The sequence below is a fragment of the Mus caroli genome, unplaced genomic scaffold (assembly GCF_978045245.1).
Source record: "Mus caroli unplaced genomic scaffold, Mus_caroli_1 scaffold_18, whole genome shotgun sequence".
Lineage (NCBI taxonomy): Eukaryota > Metazoa > Chordata > Mammalia > Rodentia > Muridae > Mus > Mus caroli.
In genome coordinates this window covers 80939993-80955852 of record NW_028227273.1, presented here as the reverse complement: position 1 = coordinate 80955852, position 15860 = coordinate 80939993, and the positions used below count along the sequence as shown (strand labels likewise).

General features: G+C 42.1%; 1 pseudogene; it reads right to left on the bottom strand.

Moving 5' to 3' along the window:
- Nucleotides 1-8902: 8902 nt before the first annotated feature.
- Nucleotides 8903-11449, bottom strand: LOC147000549 (DNA-binding protein SATB1 pseudogene; annotated as a pseudogene).
- Between the last annotated feature and the right edge of the window lie 4411 nt (nt 11450-15860).

The following is a 15860-nucleotide window of genomic DNA, read 5'->3' as shown; positions in this document are numbered from 1 at the left end:
TTTCCAGTGGTCACTCCTTCATTAAACTGCTGAGTCATTACTTCCTTTGTCCCTTGGTTGTTTTTCTGTCTGTGGGAAAGTGTTCTTTGATGACCCAACCAGCTAAAGACTAGGGTGGCATTTTCACAAGAGTCCCTTGTGAGAGCTTGGTCACCTCTATCTACATGTCTACCCTTTATGCCTTCAGCATCCCAAAAGAGCACTGGGACCATGTCTCCTTTCACCACCCCATCCTGGTCCCTGGACTCCCTGAACATACTCACGGATAAGCTCATTGCCTAAACAGTCTCCTGGTCATACACGGTCAAGTATATAAACCCACTCAAGATTGCTGGAATGAGGTGTGTTTTATTGTCATGGCACAAGGTACACTGACCAGCTGGAACTGATTAGTGGGCTGGTGTGTGCCCTCGCCCTCATGCCTACTATGCTTTAGCAAGGAGGCAAAGCAACGTCCAAATCTCAGGGTGTGGGTGAAATGGAACGAGGAGTTGGGGAGTCGCTAGTTAAAGTATATAAAGTTTCAATGAACAGGGAATGACTCTGAGTACTGTTCCTTGGTAAGGTAGGACACTCAGCAGTGTCCTGTAAAAATGGCAAGGAACTTTAAGGGTGGGAAGGCATGTTTGAGTGTCAAAGGAACATGTGGGAAACTTTTTGGAAAAGTAAAATTTATATATTGGGATTAGTGTTTCTGTTTCTATATTTTAATTTGCTTTGGTTTTTAGCTCTGTACAGACATCCCTTAGAACCATAAGAATTGGTGCTGACCCAGGACCATCTCTTCCTATGCATAATCTCCCTATTAGGGATATTATGGCTCTGGCCTCTTGTGTCCTCTGGTCTCTGTACTACTCATTTTCTGCCAAACTATACCTATGACTTCCTCTGTGCAGTCTTATGTAATGAAGAGATTTCAGACACACACATCTATGAATTTATGATACAATAAAGCAAAGTGTGAGTTGGCAGAAGAAATACTCCTAAAGTTTCATGTGATTATGTTCCTATACGAAGTATTTTTACCTTTTTATTCACAGAAATGGGAACTAAATGACAGTCTTCAGATTGCCATAACTTTTTAAGCTGTATACAGCTGGTACTGCCCCCACTCACCCTGTGATACCAGGAAATCGCATACAGGGCAGCTTGCGGAACAGAAAGTCAGAAAAAGCCCATGGTCGCCTATAACCATTAATGGTGTGGGAAATGAACACAGGTGTTGTGGGGGATTGATTGAAGGACCTTATAAGACATTATTGGTACAGTGGGCTCTCTTGAGGTGGTAGAGGGAAAGGGGAAGGGTCTCCATCATGGGGAGGCTCAGGAGGCAGGATCCTGCCTGGGATAGGGAAAGAGAATCCTCCAGGTGAGCTGAGTATTCAAGGCCACAGTCCCCCACCCACCCACCCCCACCCCTTGGCCCTGGCATTCCCCTGTACTGGGGCATATAAAGTTGGCAAATCCAATGGGCCTCTCTTTCCAGTGATGGCCAACTAGGCCATCTTTTGATACAAATGCAGCTAGAGACAAGAGCTCTGGGGTACTGGTTAGTTCATAATAATGATCCACCTATGGGGTTCAGTTCCCTTTAGCTCCTTGGGTAATTTCTCTAGCTCCTCCATTGGGGGCCCTGTGATCCAGCCAATAGCTGACTGTGAGCATCCACTTTTGTGTTTGCTAGGCCCCGGCATTGTCTCACAAGAGACAGCTATATCTGGGTCCTTTCAGCAAAATCTTGCTAGTGAATGCAATGGTGTCAGCGTTTGGAAGCTGATTATGGGATGGATCCCTGGATATGGCAGTCTTTAGATGGTCCATCCTTTCTTCACAGCTCCAAACTTTATCTCTGTAACTCTTTCCATGGGTGTTTTGTTCCCAATTCCAAGAAGGGGCACAGTGTCCACACTTTGGTCTTCGTTCTTCTTGAGTTTCATGCGTTTAACAAATTGTATCTTATATCTTGGGTATCCTAAGTATTTGGGCTAATATCCACTTATCAGTGAGTACATATTGTGTGAGTTCCTTTGTGAATATGTTACCTCACTCAGAATGATGCCCTCGAGATCCATCCATTTGCCTAGGAATTTCATAAATTCATTCCTTTTAATAGCTGAGTATTACTCCATTGTGTAAATGTACCACATTTTCTGTATCCATTCCTCTGTTGAGGGGCATCTGTGTTCTTTCCAGCTTCTGGCTATTATAAATAAGGCTGCTATGAACATAGTGGAGCATGTGTCCTTCTTACCGGTTGGAACATCTTCTGGATATATGCCCAGGAGAGGTATTGCTGGATCCTCTGGTAGTATTATGTCCAATTTTCTGAGGAACCACCAAACTGATTTCTAGAGTGGTTGTACCAGCTTGCAATCCCACCAACAATGGAGGAGTGTTCCTCTTTCTCCACATCCTCGCCAGCATCTGCTGTCACCTGAATTTTTGATCTTAGCCATTCTGACTGGTGTGAGGTGGAATCTCAGGGTTGTTTTGAGTTGCATTTCCCTGATGATTAAGGATGTTGAACATTTTTTCAGGTGCTTCTCTGCCATTTGGTATTCCTCAGGTGAGAATTCTTTGTTCAGTTCTGAGCCCCATTTTTTAACGGGGTTATTTGATTTTCTGGAGTCCACCTTCTTGAATTCCTTATATATATTGGATATTAGTCCCCTATTTGATTTAGGATAGGTAAAGATCCTTTCCCAATCTGTTGGTGGTCTTTTTGTCTTATTGACGGTGTCTTTTGCCTTGCAGAAGCTTTGCAACTTTATGAGGTCCCATTTATCGATTCTCAATCTTACAGCACAAGCCTTTGCTGTTCTATTCAGGAATTTTTCCCCTGTACCCATATCTTCGAGGCTTTTCCTTACTTTCTCCTCTTTAAATTTCAGTGTCTCTGGTTTTATGTGGAGTTCTTTAATCCACTTAGATTTGACCTTAGTACAAGGAGATAGGAATGGATCAATTCGCATTCTTCTACATGATAACTGCCAGTTGTGCCAGCACCATTTGTTGAAAATGCTGTCTTTTTTCCACTGGATGGTTTTTGCTCCCTTGTCAAAAATCAAGTGACCATAGGTATGTGGGTTGATCTCAGGGTCTTCAATTCTGTTCCATTGGTCTACTTGTCTGTCGTTATGCCAGTACTATGCAGTTTTTATCACAATTGCTCTGTAGTACAGCTTTAGGTCAGGCATGGTGATTCCTCCAGAGGTTCTTTTATCCTTGAGAAGAGTTTTTGCTATCCTAGGTTTTTTGTTGTTCCAGATGAATTTGCAGATTGCCCTTTCTAATTCGTTGAAGAATTGAGTTGGAATTTTGATGGGGATTGCATTGAATCTGTAGATTGCTTTTGGCAAGGTAGCCATTTTTACAATGTTGATCCTGCCAATCCATGAGCATGGGAGGTTTTTCCATCTTCTGAGATCTTCTTTAATTTCTTTCTTCAGGGACTTGAAGTTCTTGTCATACAGATCTTTCACTTCCTTAGTTAGAGTCACGCCAAGGTATTTTATATTGTTTGTGACTATTGAGAAGGGTGTTGTTTCCCTAATTTACTTCTCTGCTTGTTTATCCTTTGTGTACAGAAAGGCCATTGACTTGCTTGAGTTAATTTTATATCCAGCTACTTCACCGAAGCTATTTATCAGGCTTAGGAGTTTCTGGTGGAATTTTTAGGGTCACTTATGTATACTATCATATCATCTGCAAAAAGCGATATTTTGACTTTTTCTTTTCCGATTTGTATCCCCTTGATCTCCTTTTGTTGTCTAATTGCTCTGGCTAGGACTTCAAGTACAATGTTGAATAGGTAGGGAGAGAGTGGGCAGCCTTGTCTAGTCCCTGATTTTAGTGGGATTGCTTCCAGCTTCTCACCATTTACTTTGATGTTGGCTGCTGGTTTGCTGTATATTGCTTTTATCATGGTTAGGTATGGGCCTTGAATTCCTGATCTTTCCAAGACTTTTATCATGAATGGGTGTTGGATTTTGTCAAATACTTTTTCAGCATCTAACGAGATGATCATGTGGTTTTTGTCTTTGAGTTTCTTTATATAATGGATTACATTGACGGATTTTCGTATATTGAACCATCCTTGCATCCCTGGGATGAATCCTACTTGGTCAGGATGGATGATTGTTTTGATGTGTTCTTGAATTCGGTTAGCGAGAACTTTATTGAGGATTTTTGCATCAATATTCATAAGGGAAATTGGTCTGAAGTTCTCTATCTTTGTTGGGTCTTTATGTGGTTTAGGTATCGGAGTAATTGTGGCTTCATAGAATGAGTTGGGTAGAGTACCTTCTGTTTCTATTTTGTGGAATAGTTTGTGAAGAACTGGGATTAGATCTTCTTTGAAGGTTTGATAGAACTCTGCACTAAACCCATCTGGTCCTGGGCTTTTCTTGGTTGGGAGACTATTAATGACTGCTTCTATTTCTTTAGGGGATATGGGACTGTTTAGATCATTAACCTGATCTTGATTTAACTTTGGTACCTGGTATCTGTCTAGAAATTTCTCCATTTCATCCAGGTTCTCCAGTTTTGTTGAGTATAGCCTTTTGTAGAATGATCTGATGGTGTTTTGGATGTCTTCAGGATCTGTTCTTATGTCTCCTTTTTCATTTCTGATTTTGTTAATTAGGATGCTTTCCCTATGCCCTCTAGTGAGTCTGGCTAAGGGATTATCTATTGTACTGGCTATTTTGGTGTCAACTTGACACAGCTGAGTTATCACAGAGAAAGGAGCTTCAGTTGAGGAAATGCCTCCATGAGATCCAACTGTAAGGCATTTTCTCAATTAGTGATCAAGGGGGAAAGGCCCCTGTGGGTGGGACCATCCCTGGGCTGGTAGTCTTGGGTTCTATAAGAGAGTAGACTGAGCAAGCCAGGGGAGGCAAGCCAGTAAAGAAAATCCCTCCATGGCTTCTGCATCAGCTCCTGCTTTCTGACCTGTTTGAGTTCCAGTCCTGACTTCCTTTGGTGATGAACAGCAGTATGGAAGTGTAAGCCGAATAAACCCTTTCCTCCCCAACTTGCTTCTTGGTCATGATGTTTGTGCAGGAATAGAAACCCTGACTAAGACATCTATCTTGTTGATTTTCTCAAAGAACCAGCTCCTCGATTGGTTGATTCTTTGAATTGTTCTTCTTGTTTCCACTTGGTTGATTTCACCCCTGAGTTTGATTATTTCCTGCCATCTACTCCTCTTGGGTGAATTTGCTTCCTTTCGTTCTAGAGCTTTTAGATGTGTTGTCAAGCTGCTAATGTGTGCTCTCTCTAGTTTCTTTTTGGAGGCACTCAGAGCTATGAGTTTTCCTCTTAGAAATGCTTTCAGTGTGTCCCATAAGTTTGGGTATGTCGTGACTTCATTTTCATTAAACTCCAGAAAGTCTTTAATTTCTTTCTTTATTCCTTCCTTGACGAAGTTATCATTGAGAAGAGTGTTGTTTAGTTTCCACGTGTGTGTTGGCTTTCTATTATTTATTTTGTTATTGAAGATCAGTCTTAGTCCATGGTGATCTGATAGGGTGCATGGGACAATTTCAATAATTTTGTATATATTGAGGCTTGTTTTGTGACCAATTATGTGGTCAATTTTGGAGAAGGTACTGTGAGGTGCTGAGAGGAAGGTATATCCTTTTGTTTTAGGATAAAATGTTTTGTAGATTTCTGTCAGGTCCATTTGTTTCATAACCTCTGTTAGTTTCACTTTGTCCCTGTTTAGTTTCTGTTTCCATAATCTGTCCATTGGTGAAAGTGGTGTGTTGAAGTCTCCCACTATTATTGTGTGATGTGCAATGTGTGCTTTGAGCTTTACTAAAGTATCTTTAATGAATGAGGCTGCCCTTGTATTTGGAGCATAGATATTCAGAATTGATAGTTCCTCTTGGAGGATTTTACCTTTGATGAGAATGAAGTGCCCTTCCTTGTCTTTTTTGATGATTTTGGGTTGGAAGTCAATCTTATCAGATATTAGAATGGCTACTCCAGCTTGTTTCTTCCTACCATTTGCTTGGAAAATTGTTTTCCAGCCTTTCATTCTGAGGTAGTGTCTATCTTTTTCTCTGAGATGAGTTTCCTGTAAGCAGCAAAATGTTGGGTCCTGTTTCTGTAGCCAGCCTGTTAGTCTATGTCTTTTTATTGGGGAGTTGAGTCCATTGATATTAAGAGATATTAGGGAGAAGTAATTGTTGCTTCCTTTTATTTTTGTTGTTAGAGTTGGTGTTCTGTTTTTGTGGCTGTCTTCTTTTAGGTTTGTTGAGGGATTACCTTCTTGCTTTTTCTAGGATGTGGTTTCTGTCCTTGTATTGGTTTTTTTCTGTTATTATCCTTTGAAGTGCTAGATTCGTGGAAAGATAATGTGTGAATTTGGTTTTAGCGTGGAATACTTTGGTTTCTCCATCTATGGTAATTGAGAGTTTGGCTGGGTATAGTAGCCTGGGCTGGAAATTGTGTTCTCTTAGTTTCTGTATAACATCTGTCCAGGCCCTTCTGGCTTTCATAGTCTCTGGTGTAAAATCCGGTGTAATTCTGATAGGCTTGCCTTTATATGTTACTTGACCTTTTTCGCTTACTGCTTTTAGTTTTCTATCTTTATTTAGTGCATTTGTTGTTCTGATTATTATGTGTCGGAAGGAATTTCTTTTCTGGTCCAGTCTATTTGGAGTTCTGTAAGCTTCTTGTATGTTCATGGGCATCTCTTTCTTTAGGTTTGGGAAGTTTTCTTCTATAATTTTGTTGAATATATTTGCTGGTCCTTTGAGTTGAAAATCTTCATTCTCATCTACTCCTATTATCCGTAGGTTTGGTCTTCTCATTTTGTCCTGGATTTCCTGGATATTTTGAGTTAGGATCTTTTTGAATTTTGTATTTTCTTTGATTGTCGTGACGATGTTCTCTATGGAGTCTTCCGCACCTGAGATTCTCTCTTCCATCTCTTGTATTCTGTTGCTGATGCTCCCATCTATGGTTCCAGATTTCTTTCCTAGCGTTTCTATCTCCAGTGTTGCCTCAATTTGGGTTTTCTTCATTGTTTCTACTTCCCTTTTTAGGTCTTGGATGGTTTTATTCAATTCCATCACCTGTTTGGTCTGGTTTTCCTGCAATTCTTTAATGGATTTTAACTTCCTCTTTAATGTCTTCTACCTGTTTAGCAGTGTTCTCCTGCAATTCTTTAAGGGATTTTTGTGCTTCCTCTTTAATGTCTTCTACCTGTTTAGCAGTGTTCTCCTGCAATTCTTTAAGGGATTTTTGTACTTCCTCTTTAATGTCTTCTACCTGTTTAGCAGTGTTCTCCTGCAATTCTTTAAGGGATTTTTGTGCTTCCTCTTTAATGTCTTCTACCTGTTTAGCAGTGTTCTTTTGTATTTCTTTAAGTGTGTTATTAAAGTCCTTCTTGATGTCCTCTACCATCATCGTGAGACATGCTTTTAGAACCGGGTCTAGCTTTTCCGGTGTGTTGGGGTGCCCTGGACTGGGCGAAGTTGGAGTGCTGGGTTCTGATGATGGTGAGTGGTCTTGGTTTCTGTTAGTAAGATTCTTACGTTTACCTTTCGCCATCTGGTAATCTCTGGGATTAGTTGTTATTGTTGTCACTGTTAAAGATTGGAGCAGACTCTGTGTTCCACTCACCAGAAGTCTTAAGATCCTGTGGCGGGTGTTGTGGGTAGCTGGCGAGTGTCAACAGACCCTGCGCCCTAGCTACCCTGGTGCTGGTCTGACCGGAAGAGGCTTGTGGCCCTACTCAGGCTGGATTTCTGCCTCCCCAACCAAAGCAGTCTCAGGTCCTGCGTGATTGGACTGGAGCAGAAGCTGTGTACCACTCACCAGACGTCTCAAAATCCTGTGGTGGGTTTCGTGGGTAGCTGGCGGGTGTCAGCAGACCCTGCGCTCTAGCTATCCAGGTGCTGTTCAGACCGGAAGAGCGAACATTTCTTTTCTTTTTGTTTAACCATACAAACAACTTTAATCATGTAGTTACAGTCAATAACCACTCCTAATCAGCACATTTGTGCATAAAGAAAACTGTGTTACACTTATAAAAACAGCAGCTATAACAAAATAGCTGGTGTTTTCATAGCCATAAACTCATAAAAAGTAAAGACACCTTTATACAGAAACTTTATACAGATGTTGCTTTAAAATTGATTGTAACCCAAAGGAAGACACATTGCAAACATCAATTATTTTCACATTAATTGCATAATTTTCTAAGGTGATCTATTAGTTTTATTTACCTACGCTTATTTGCGTGATAGTAAAAATTGCATAAAACAACGAGACCGAAGCTTCTAGAGTGAATTGCTTGGATAACATACACTTTGTATAGGCAACTGTGTAAAGCACATTTTCTCTATTTAAAACTTTTAAGACACTTTGTTTTACTGCCCAGCAAAATACAGTTATAAATAGAAAGGAAATCAGGATGGGAAAGCAAAATTACATTTAATAGAAATCTCCAAAAAACTTAATTATGACATGATGCTGCAGGAGCTACAAATAAATAACAAGGACTAAATTGTGTTTCACAATTTCTTTTCCTTAAAAAAAAATCATGTAACAATGAGGATGAAAAAAAATTACAGTGAACTTTTATTTCCAAAATAAAAAACAAATTTTAATTACGGCAGTGCCATACAATACAAGGCATTTGTTGGCATATGTCATCTTTAAACTGCATTCGACAGTCTATACTTCTTTTTTTAACATACAATTGAGTAACAAACTCTCTCTCTCTCTCTCTCTCTCTCTCTCTCTCTCTCTCTCTCTCTTCCTTTTTCTCTTTAAAATAAGGGCCAGTTTCCAAGACTAGTGTGCAGTGTTACAGAAGAATCATTAAAGAAAAGGCAATCATAATCACAGAACTTATAATGCTTATTTGAGGCTCCAGAATAATAATAATCAAAAGGAAAACCAATTTCTAGTATCATGCTGACAGGGTACAACCCCTGGGTGCAGTCCTTGAACACAAAGTCTACAAAACAATCCTTGATGCTTCACCTAGGGCTGCCAAGCAGTTTTGTAAAACACAGTAAAACCTTGAGTGCCTGCTGTCCTGTCCTTCCAACTTCCTTCCTGTTTGTGCAATTTTCTGAAGATTCATTGGCCAAACCATAAACAATGAAGGTTTGTTTGAGTGAACACAAGGTGGACTTCTCATGTTGTTAGGAAATACCAGTGGTGCGGCTGAAAATAATACTGTTCTCTCAGTCTTTCAAGTCGACATTAATGTCTGTGCTCCCTTCCACCGACAGCTCTTCCTCTAGTTACACTGAGAAAAGGGTGTTGGCGTTTTTTTATCCTGGACGCTCTCTTCCAAATCCTTAAGCAACTCCTCATCTTTGTACTAGGCCACATCCACCTCCAAGCCAGAGTTGTCCTTCAGCTTGCTGTGGTGCTTAAGGTAGTACTGCTGGTTCTGAAAGAACTTGATGATGGTGTACTTCGGGAGGTCCAGCTGTGCAGACAGAGTCTAGATGGCCTCTTCATCTGGGTACAGGCCCACATCTTGGATGAAACTCTGAAGGATCCCCAGGGCTTCCACGGAAATTTTGGTTCGTGGCCTGGTCTTCTGCCGGTTTTCCTCATCGGCCTCAACAGAGGAGGCCATGGTGGGCTGCTGTTGGGGGAGCCTGGGGCCTGCCTGGGGCTGTGGCTGTGGCTGTGGCTGTGGCTGTGGCTGTGGCTGTGGCTGTGGCTGTGGCTGTGGCTGTGGATGAGGTGGCTGCTGCTGCTGTTGCTGCTGCTGAATCTGTTCTGCTGGAACATGGATGATGTGGGGAGGTCTGTTGCCATGGTGATACACAGCATTGCTCTCCTGCTCATAGATGGCTTTGCGCTAAGGCTGGGGCAGACTGAGGAATCTTCGGATCATTTACAGGTTCTCCCACAGGGTCCTGTTTTCTGGTGAAGGGTCGTCTCTTCAGCGCAACAGCTCACACAGCCATCTCTGGCTTTTTGTGGTGGCAACCTTTGCAAACAGTGCTTGTTCTCTGGCTTCCCATTTCTCTCAGTGGCAAGGGTAGCTGTTTTCACCTGGGAAAGGCGGGTGGGTGGTGTGCTCAGCAGCTGGGCAGGACCCATGGCTGAGGCTGCATTCAGGCTCCTTTCCCTCTCATCCTGGTATATCCGGTCTCTTTCGGCTTCCAGCAACTGTAAGAAATTCTGCATAGCCCGAAGGTTTACCAGCAGAGACTGGGATGCAGTCTTGGTGTCCTCTTCCTTTGTGGAGGATTTCTGAAAGCAATCCCTGAGTTCGATTAAAAACCATGTGTGCAAATACTGCCTGTGAGACTCCGGCTAGTTTCAGTTCATCAGGCACCACGGGTAGATTTCAGAAGAGACCTCAGTGTTCGTGGAAACTTGCTGCTCCAAAGGCTTGTTCATAGACCTACTGACAGGGGGAGGGTGGTTCAATTATTGTTGGTTTAAGGACTGACTGCTGGGCTAAGAGTCTGTTCACTGCACACGGCTGGTGCAGCAACTGAGCCATCACCAGCTATTGGTTGACCACCTGAGGACTGATTGGTGTTGACACAAGCCCCGGGTACAGATTCGAAAGAGGGGTCCAGACAGAGGACTGACTGCCATGGGAGAGCTGCGCAGAGGAAGGAGGGTGCTCAGCTGTGTTTCCCGGGACAGGCTGCTGGCCAAAATTGACGTGGTTGGCACCTTCCTGGGATAGATCCATCTCAGCCATCATATCCTTTGTCTTCTTGAAATGTTTGTCCCACCTTCCAAATGCTTGACAATTTCTGCTGAGACATTTGCATAGTACGTGCTGTTCACCATGGAGATCATGCTCTGTGAAAGGGGGCACTCCTTGGCTAACGCACTCTGGTTCATAGCTTTCAGTAAGTCCTTTAGAGCATTCTCTACTGTGGTGTGCGACCATTGTTCAGGAGGCAAGTCTTCTAGTTTAGGGCAACTGTGTACCTGGATTTTGAGGGTGACCACATGATACACATCTTGAAGCATGTCTGCCACCGTGGCATCAGGGGTATCTGTCACATACGACACTGGAATTGGATTCCACTTCCCAGCCTGGATGTGCCCTTTGGCTTGGGCAGCAGAGCTGTGTGAGTAGCCTAGAGACAGACAGCAAGGCCATCTCTATCAGCTGGTTGAAAAGCATATCCTTTCTCACCAACACAAATTCTGCGTGCTCCTCCTTGCAATCATACTCAATGGTGTTTTCATAATGTTGCAGCACACAGAAAACTGGTAACCTGGTTCCTTTCATAAGGTTGGTTTTCATGAGATGGCCCGAGTGTTTTAAAGGCACTCTCTGCATCTTTCCACCTGTGCTTCCAAGCCTTCCTCTTCCTAGTGGGCTCTGGTTCTGCTCCAGGCGGGCAATCTTGGTGGGTGGACCCTTCGGATCACTCCCATTGTTAGACATTTCTGAATGTTCTTTCCCCTGAGTTGCCTCTCTCAAATGATCCATACTCAGTCACTGCCTTACAGCTCACCTGCCAGAATCAGGCGTGGAACCGGGCCAGCGCGGGCCAGCAGTGAGGGCCTAGGCCAGGTCAGCTCCCCGGGCGGTTCGCTGGTCTGCAGAATTCCCAGGCAGTGGCTGCAGCTGCTGCCACCTCCCTGCCTCAGAGCTGGCAGCTGCTGTGGCATTGAACATTTCTTTAGATGCTTCTTAGCCATTCAATTTTCATCAGTTGAAAAGTCTTTGTTTAGCTCTGTACCCAATTTTAATAGGGCTATTTGGTTCTCTGCAGTCTAACTTCTTGAGTTCTCTGTATATATTGGATATTAGCCCTCTATCAGATGTAGGGTTGGTAAAGATCTTTTCCCAATATATTGGTTGCTTTTTTATCCTATTGAGAGTGTCATTTACAGACACTCTGCAATTTTATGAGGTCCCATTTGTTGATTCTTGATTCTATAGCATAAGCCGTCGGTGTTCTCATCAGGTATTTCTCCCCTGTGTCCATGTGTTCCAGGTTCTTCCCCACTTTGTCCTCTATAAGTTTCAGTGTATCTGGTTTTATGTGGAGGTCTACTTGGACTTTAGAAGGAAATAAGAATGGGTCGATTTGCATTTTTCTACATGCTGACCAACAGTTGAATGAGCACCATTTGTTAAAAATGCAGTCTTTTGTTCCACTGGATGATTTTAGCTCCTTTGTCAAAGATCAAGTGACCTTAGGTCTGTGGATTCATTTCTGGATCTTCAATTCTATTCCATTGATCTACCTGCTCTGTAGTACATCTTCACATGTCTTATGTCTCCAGGGTTCCCTTCAGAAGGATACCAATGACATTAAAAGAGAACCCACCCTTAAGTCTTCCTTGAATTGATCACCTTGAGGGCACTGTCTTCAAGTGTCACCTGCTGAGAGACCTGAACTTAATACTTCACCATATGAATCAGGTTACACCTTAACCAAAAAAGGCATTGGAAAGAGACTTCTAGAGTCAGAGCAAAGAGGACAGACAGAACTTTCTCACAGAGCCCCATTCTAATTGTACCAGACTTCGGACATGCTTGCAACCCAGGTCTTTCCTGCGCTGCTGTACAGCATTGTTCTAGTGGTATAGCCCAGTTTTTTGGGAAGAAAATTGAACAATGCAGTCTACTTGAAGTTGGAACCATATTATAAGTAGAAAGGACCCTAAAGAATATGCTAAAACCTTTGCACCAAATAGTGAGTGAAACAAGACCAATGAATACAAGCTTTGTCAGCAGAAATAAAGCCTTTCTGTATCCTAGCAATAAACAAAGGTAAAATTAGGGGGGAAATTCCAGGTAGACCACCATCTTTCAAAAAGGATAATAATTATTTTGTAATTTGACAAAACACATCCTAAACTTATAACTACAACTGCTATTATTGTTTAAAACCTAGAAATTAAGTAAATTTCATCAAAATATTACAGAGATTTTCATAATGAACTAAATATTTTTAGCAATTAGCACTTTGTAACTCCTAGGTATTGGTTTACCATTATTATTGTTATTATTATTATTATTATTATTATTATTTTACTAGACAATTAAGCAAACTTTTATTGAAGCTTACATTGTGGTACAGAAATACATTTCAGCTGATTAAAAGTCCAACACCAACAAAGAGAAATTATGGCACCAAATTTCCCCACCTGTAATTAGACTAGATCACTAGTTTACCTACAGTTGTTCTAGGCTTTGTTCCACACAAACCTATGCAATTCTCAACATTAGGATTCTTAATTTCAAATAGGGAAATCAGACCTCAAGCCAAAATCTACTGGGTTACAAAATCCAGTTAAATATGCACTGGCCCTCCAAATAGCAATTCAAAATAGGTGCTGTGCTCATTACAGAATTGGACAGATTAAGCTGACCGAAAGCTTCCACAGAGAATCCTTCAATCAGCACCTTGTAGAAAGAGTCCAGACAGTGTTCCAACCACTGGATCTCAAACCAAGTAGATTCTGTTTAGAAACACTAAAAAAGTGTTTCCTTATAAATACGGAAGGTTTACTTTCTTACTTTTTCTAGGGCGTGGTTTCCGTCCTTGTATTGTTTTTTTTCTGTTATTATCCTTTGAAGGGCTGGATTCATGGAAAGATAATGTGTGAATTTGTTTTTGTCGTGGAAAACTTTGGTTTCTCCATCTATGGTAATTGAGAGTTTGGCTGGGTATAGTAACCTGGGCTTGCATTTGTGTTCTATTTGGGTCTGTATAACATCTGTCCAGGATCTTCTGGCTTTCATAGTCTCTGGTGAAAAGTCTGGTGTAATTCTGATAGGCCTGCATTTATATGTTACTTGACATTTTTCCCTTACTGCTTTTAATATTCTATTTGTATTTAGTGCATTTGTTGTTCTGATTATTATGTGTCGTGAGGAATTTCTTTTCTGGTCCAGTCTATTTGGAGTTCTGTAGGCTTCTTGTATGATCATGGGCATCTCTTTCTTTAGGTTTGGGAAGTTTTCTTCTATAATTTTGTTGAAGATATTTGCTGGCCCTTTAAGTTGAAAATCTTCATTTTCATCTACTCCTATTATCTATAGGTTTGGTCTTCTCATTGTGTCCTGGGTTTCCTGGATGTTTTGAGTTAGGATCTTTTTGCATTTTGTATTTTCTTTGATTGTTTTGCCAATGTTTTCTATGGAATCTTCTGCACCTGAGATTCTCTCTTCCATCTCTTGTATTCTGTTGCTGATGCTTGCATCTATGGTTCCAGATTTCTTTCCTAGGTTTTCTATCTCCAGCATTGCCTCACTTTGGGTTTTTTTTATTGTATCTACTTCCCTTTTTAGGTCTTGGATGGTTTTATTCAATTCCATCACCTGTTTGGTTGCGTTTTCTTGCAATTCCTTAAGGGAATTTTGTGCTTCCTCTTTAAGTTCTTCTACCTGTTTAGCAGTGTTCTCCTGTATTTCTTTAAGTGTGTTATTAAAGTCCTTCTTGATGTCCTCTACCATCATCATGAGATATGCTTTTAAATCCGGGTCTAGCTTTTCGGGTGTGTTGGGGTGCTCAGTACTGGTTCGGGTGGGAGTACTGCATTCTGATGTTGGTGAGTGGTCTTGGTTTCTGTTAGTAAGATTCTTACATTTGCCTTTCACCATCTGGTAATCACTGGAGTTTGTTGTTGTAGTTGTCTCTGGTTAGATCTTGTTCCTCAGGTGTTTATGTTAGCCTCTATCAGCAGATATGGGAGACTAGCTCTCTCCTAAGTTTCAGTGTTCATAGTACTCTCTGCAGGTAAGCTCTCCTCTTGCAGGGAAGGTGCCTAGATATCTGGTGTTCGAAATGCCTCCTGGTAGAAGTTGTGATCCACTCTCAGAGGTCTTATGATAACGTGTATACCTTGCAGGTGTCCACAGACTCCATGCCCAAGATACCCGGTGCTGACAGGGACCGGAAGGGGCTTGTGCCTCTGATCAGGCCGGGTTTTCTGCTTCCCTAATTAATGCAGTCTCAGGTCCCGTGCGGTTGGATTGGAGCAGCAGCTGTGTTCCACTCACCAGAGGTCTAAAGATCCCATGGTGGGTCTTGTGGGTAGCTTGTAGGTGTCGGCAGACTCCGTGCCCAAGCTACCCCAGAGCTGGTGGGGATGCAAAGGCTTCTTTTCTTTTCTTTTCTTTTCTTTTCTTTTCTTTTCTTTTCTTTTCTTTTCTTTTCTTTTCTTTCTTTTCTTTCTTTCCTTTATTTTTGGGGGGTGGGTCAAGACAAGGTTTCTCTTTTTAGCCCTGGCTGTTCTGGAACTCACTTTGTAGACCAGGCTGGCCTCAAACTCAGAAATCTGCATTCCTCTGCCTCCTGAGTCCTGGGATACAGGTGTGTGCCACTATACCTGGCTCTCTCCAATTTTCAAAGTCTCCACTGAGAGAGGACTTGACTTGGTGAACATTGAAGCCACAGTGCAATGGCAGGAGAGTGTGCCTCTGTGCATGTATGTTTGTACATGCATGTGTGTGTGTGTGCATATGTGGGTGTGGGCACATGTGTGCATGCCTGTGGCTATGCATGCATGTGTGTGCATGTGTCTTTGTGCACATAGTACTTGTATGTGTGGGTGCACTACCAGTGTGCATTGTGTGTTCATGAATGTGTTTGTGTGTGTGTGTGAGAAAGACAGAGATACAGAGAGACAAACGGACAGATGGACAGAGAGGGAAAGAGAGGGAGAGAGAAAGGGGGTGGGAATGAGCCATGAGCAAGAAGAACTCTCTGCCTATGTTACATGGCAGGCCCTCAAGGATGCCAGATGCATATTCCAGGACCATACAACCTCAGAAGCAAATGATAGGCTCTGTTTTGACCTGCTCCTGTCCTGCATGACAGACCACCAGTGCTGCTGAGGATGGCTCTGTAGCTAAGAAACAAAGTTCACAGCCAAATGAATCA